Below are 5729 nucleotides of genomic sequence, written 5' to 3' on the forward strand. Positions count from 1 at the left end.
GGACTGCTTGGCTACAGGAAAAGAAAAAAGTCAGGTACCTTGCACAGGGTCCATTCTCCTGCCCCCACCTGGGGACTCAGCATCAACCTGTGTCAAGGTAGAGGTTGGAGGCCTACTGTCCTTCAGACAGAGGGCCCCCTCCTATATGCAAATCCCTCAGACGGAGCTCCCCCCACCCCCAGGCTCGCAGAGTCAGGCTGAGTCTCTCTGTCTCTCCTTATCACAGCTACAGAGACTGACAGTTTGGGAATGTTGCCAACCTGGGAGCAGAGTGAACAATGGGGTGGGGGCTCCTTCCTGGTTTGAAGCCAGTTACCCTTGGTATGCACAGACATGTTCATACCTAGGCCCCATGTTGGCCCCTCCCAGGCCACCGTGTACACTGAAAAAGACACACTTAGCCCCCAGGGCGTACATATGTCTAGAGGGACACCCTTGACCGCCCTCACTTGTGCATGTACATGCCCCTTGGCTTTATCTGGGCATCCAGACCCGCACACCCCAGGAGCTTACCTAGGACACCCAGTCCCTGCACTCTGACCTGGCATACATCTAAAGGACCACGTCTCCCCTACCCAGAGAATTTTTTTAAGGGAGACTTCTGTCAGAAATGACCAAATTGTCACTTTGCTTTGGGGAAATCCCTTTCTCTCTCATTATCTATCATATAAAGGTAGTTCTGGCCAAGCACACCGACTTTCCTTTCTCTCTCTCCACCTCTCACTGCAAATAGAGAGGAGTTGCTTTAGGAGGGTGCCCTGATCTCTTGGCCTCCTTTCCTTCCAAAGGGGGTACAGCCAGGGAAGAAGCTGAGGCCTGGGAGGCCACACACCTGGTTGCAGTCCCTCTTCTGCACTGATCTGCTGTGTGGCCCTGAATTTCTCTGAGCCTCTGTTTGGATAGGGACCAACATCTCCCCCTGGCATTCATGGCGTCCCCTCAGAGAAAGTCCACATAACTCACCACCAAGCTCCCCCATCAAGGTACCCTTGGGGGTAGGCAGTGTCCTCCCATCTCCACAGCTAACCAGCTGCCGGGGGCCACCCCAACCCCCACAGTAAGGTTACCTGGGGGCAAAAGTGGTGGGGAAGAAATTCAAAAGAAATTCAAAAGCCCAGCAGGAGATCCCCCCCCACCCCCCCACCCCCCGCAAGCAGGAAATTAATAGGGGTTTTCAATCCCTGATGGCAAGGGGGTAGGTAGAGGAGGTAAGGAGGGTGGAGAGAAGTGGGTGGACCCTCTGCGAGTAAGAAGGTGAGGGTTAGTTCAGGTAGTATTGGGAATAAGGCTAAGATATGGTGAGAAGGGGCCAGGAGCGCGTGGGGGATTGGAGGAGTGGCTGGGGACCGGAGCCGGTTGTAGGAAGGCAGCAGAACAGGTATGGGACCCAGATAGGGGAGGCAGAAACGCAGAGCAACTAGCAGGGTGAGTGTGTGTGTGTTGGGGGGGGGGGTTACTTTGGGGTGGCCGAAGAAGGCCAGGAATATGCTGGGGTATCTTTGAGCGGCGAGGGGCAGTAAGCCATCGGAGGGAGGGGACGGAGCAGGTAGCTGCCCCGCGCAGGGGTTGGAGCTGGGGGGAGGGCTCTTTAAGCGGCGGCCGCGCTAATAACCTGTCCAGGAGATGGCTCGTGGCAAATTGCTTTGTTAGTCTTGTCAGCGCGGCCGGGGCCGCCGTCAGCGCGCGCCATGGATCAAGATGATGAATCGCCGCGGACCGCGCAGATGCGGGCGGCCCGCGGCCCTGCCCAGGGGTGGGGGTGGGGGCGGGGGCGTGGGGGTTGGAGGGGGCCGCGGGGGACCGCGGGGGGCCGGGCTGCCGCCATTAACTCTCGAATTAGCTCTAAGCCGCCCACCACCTAGCCACTGCCCCGGGGAGCGCCAGCCGTGGGGGCGGGCTGGGGAGTGGGCCCAGCGCCCCCCACGTGGAGCTAGGGCTCAGACCCCCGACTCCCGTCTCATCCGGACGCAGGGGAGAGTGGGGTTCCTGGAAGGACCGTGGAAGGGCACTGTCACAAATCTGCCCCGCGAGCCTCTTCCATCGCAGCGGGGTTCGGGCGATTCGAGGGTCTGGGGGCACCTACCGACTGGCCTCATCCGGGCGTCTGCCCCCTTCCCTCTCGCTCCGAGAGTGGCCAAGGAGGCCACGAGTTCTCTTTCAGAAAATGTGTATGTGTGTGTGGCAGGGAAGTAGGAGCTTGGTTTTGTCATTGCTGCTCTAAACTGAGCCCAGAGATGGGACTTTAGGGAACCTCGGACCTCGCTTCCCAGATCTTTCTGCACAGATGGCTGGGACCCGGCGGTCTCAGTTTCCAAGCCTGTGAACACTCGCGATTTTCCCAAGTTCGCAAGTTAACCCATCCCTCACCTACCCACTACTTTGGTCCAATTTAAAAACATCTCCCCAACACGCCCCCACACAATTCACATAGGCTCAGTCTACACTCACACATTATGTATTTAAATGTGTACACACATCTGTTGGACACAAATATGGGAGTATACACACGTAAGTAACTACTCATATGCACATAACTTACAGGATAATGAATGCACACAAACATACAACCACATCCCGAAATGCACTGCTTCCTGCGCTCTCAGCCCCAGCAGCCCAGGAAAGTCTATTGGGGGCGGGTCCGCAGCCAGGCTGGGGACGCCTTCCTTTTAAGCCCTTTGAAGGTGTCAGCCACAGCCCCGGGGCGGGGTGGGTGGGAGGTTCCGGGAGCAGGCCAGGGAGGGAGGCCCTGAATCATTTCTACTTCTTAGCTCCTGTCTAGACGGTGCACCTTTGAAATCATTTTGTTAAATCAGTAAAACCCACTCACCTTGCGGCTTGTCAAGCTCCTCATCACCCCAGGCCTCCCTAAAGGACACCTTCCCTCTGCCCCTCCTCCCCCATTTTCCTCTCTGACTTTCCCTCCCAGCTAGGTGCCAGGGATTTTGCTCACCACCTCCCCCTTCTCCTTAGTCCTGTAAGAATCCACAATCAACCCGGAGTCCAACACTGGGCGGCAATATCTCTGGAAGTGCACCGGGGTGGGACTATGACAGCGATGGTCCCCACAGCCTACCTTTCTGGGGAGGCCTGCCTGTCCCTGCAAGGTAGTGTGGGGTTCCCCAGATGTCTGGAATTCCAGTCTGGAGGCCCAGTGTGTACCATGAGGCTTGAGGCATACTGGCCACCCAGCCGCCACCACCTCCAGACCTCTTTGAGTGGGACAGCTGGCCCTGGCAGGGGCCTGGGTTAAGAGGTATTTCCCCAGCTGGACTCAAAGACTGTGTGCTGGACAAGTTCCCTCCAAAAGCAGGTGACTGGTTGGGCCCTATCGCCCATCCTCTGGAACCCTCCGTAGCCCTCAGCTCACCAACAGAACCTATATTATCCTCAGCAGCACTGCTCTGCAAATCTGGGCCTGGCAAACCTGGTTCCTGACTGGGTTGGGGGTCCCCGCCCCTCCAGCCTGCTTGGCAGCCCCCTGTCCTGTCTGAGGCAGGAACTAAGGAGAGATGGGTTAGAGTTGGGTCTCTGGGCAAAGATGAAGCCGCTTCCTGCCAGGAAGGGAGTCCCAATTGAAGCCAGGATTCCTCTTGGAGGGAGTGCCCTCAGGAAACCCTTCGGATACCACCAAGTATCGAGGCTTGAGGCAGGGAGGGATGGCATGTCGGTGCTACTATGGAAGGGACTTCAGTGACCCTTCCTTCATTTGTGCATCTCTAAATGGGAAGCTCCATGCGTGCACCTGTGTCTAGGTTTCTGGGAACTGAGTGACTGAGTGACTGTACATGTGTGAAGGGGGTTAGTTTCCTCCTGGATGAGCTGTGAGCATGTGTTTGTGCGCAGAGGGCAGTGGGGTGGGGGCGCAGTGCCCTTCCACCATCTCTCTAGCTTGTGAAACGTTTGGCCCAAGTCTGGATAATTTAAGCCAAAGAGACAGGCTTCGTTCCCCTTCCCTCCCTTCCCTCCTTCCCTCTCCCCTCCCTCACAAGGCTGGATCCCTGAAGGGAAATTAAAAGGTTATTTAAAGCCCCCGCCTCCACCTTTCTTGTCCCTTTAAATGGAGCCTAAACGGTTTTGCTTTGGCAGAAGAAATCTTTTCTGGAGCTTTGGGGTGGGGGTGGGGGATCCTGGTGGGAGAGAAGGGTCTAAGCGGCCTAATCCTCTTACCGCCTCCTCCTCTCCCCTCCCTTCTGAGGCCCACCACTCCCTGCCCCCCCCCCCACTGAGGCGCTCAGCCCCTAACTCTGCCTGGGGATCAATCCTCAAATCTGTCCATAGCCCCTTCTGCCCTGCCCAGGCCAAAATTCCTGACCTCCTTGACCCAGGCGAGGGCTCTAAAATCTACTGGCAGCATCAGCCAGCCAACATCTTCTACCTCTTTGTGCCTTTGCCCCTAAGTAAACAGCCCAGCTCTCAGGAGCTCCACTTAGCAGAGGGAATGGCCAAAACCAGGGTCCAGCTGCTCCAGTGCCAAGTTTAAGACCATGTGCTCACCCTGTGTGTCTGTCTTACAAGCAGTCACCTGGATTCACAATCATGCTTGGACTCACAATTGCACAAAGATTGGTTATGCATACAAAAGGGACTTAGGGCCATAGTTACACATGGACTTGTAGTCCTGAGAGCACTTGTCACAAGGACACACTACACATTCGACTCACTTGCTGCTACCGTGGTGGCCAAAGGCAGACTGCACGGAATCCCAGCCACACAGGGACACACACTGTATGCACCCCACACAGCCTACACACTCTTGGCCAAGTGCCTCTCGGGTCACCACACAGCCACACACACCCAGAGCCTCAACACAATGGCTTGTCCCTCCGGCACCAGCAGCAGTGTGGGTGTTAACCTGCCCCTCTGGGACAGACCTCAGACACACCTCTCAGGAGGCTGGACTCCCTCACCACTTGGCCAGCTGCAGAACTTCGTCTTCCTGTGAACTGAGAAGGAGCAGGGCAGGACACTGGCAGGAATGTGAGGGCGAGGGTCCCAGGCCCAGGATTTTCCCCTTATGGCCCTGGAACCACGTGTCTGTCCCCCTTGAGACAGGTGCATGAACTGCGTGTGAGGCTGAGTCCCACAGCCTCGGCCTCTCCAAGGGGCCTACAGCCGCCAGACTGGAGGCGGGCGGTTAGGAGCGTCATCCTGCGTATGGCTGTGTTCACGGTGAGTTCTGATCTCAGGTTGTGGGGTGCTGTGGTGGCGTGGCGGTAGCAGGGCTGTCATTGATGTGGGACCCTAGGGAGAGAGAGCGTATGTGTGTGTGTGTGTGTGTGTGTGTGCGCGCGCGCGCGCTCTCTCTCTCTGCTCAAGACCAATCTTGGAGGGACGCTGGAGGCGGGGGTCAGCCAGAGCGCCCCCACGCCATAGCTGCTGAGCCTAGTGCTAACTCCAGTCGCGGGTGAGGCCTTGGGAGGAAAAGGTTTCTCAAGACCCCTCCTCGTCCCAGGAGCTGGCCTGCGACGTTTGCAGAACTGAGAGAGGCAGAGGTCTCGGGACTGGGAGAGCAAAAGATGAAGATTCCGAGGAGGTGACGGATGCTGGCGGGGCCCACAGACCCACCGACGGTCCGACCCTGGCCGCCCAGGCCAAGAGTGGCTCCGCAGCACCGGCAAGGCGGGGCGGGGCGGGGGCGGGAGCGACGCGTGATTGGCAGTCACTGGGACCATTAGGGAGCGCGTGGGCCCGCGCCCGCACTGGGGAAATGCCGTTTAAAACTCCAGCTC

Source organism: Mustela nivalis, assembly GCF_964662115.1.
Source record: "Mustela nivalis genome assembly, chromosome: 10".
Classification (NCBI taxonomy): domain Eukaryota; kingdom Metazoa; phylum Chordata; class Mammalia; order Carnivora; family Mustelidae; genus Mustela; species Mustela nivalis.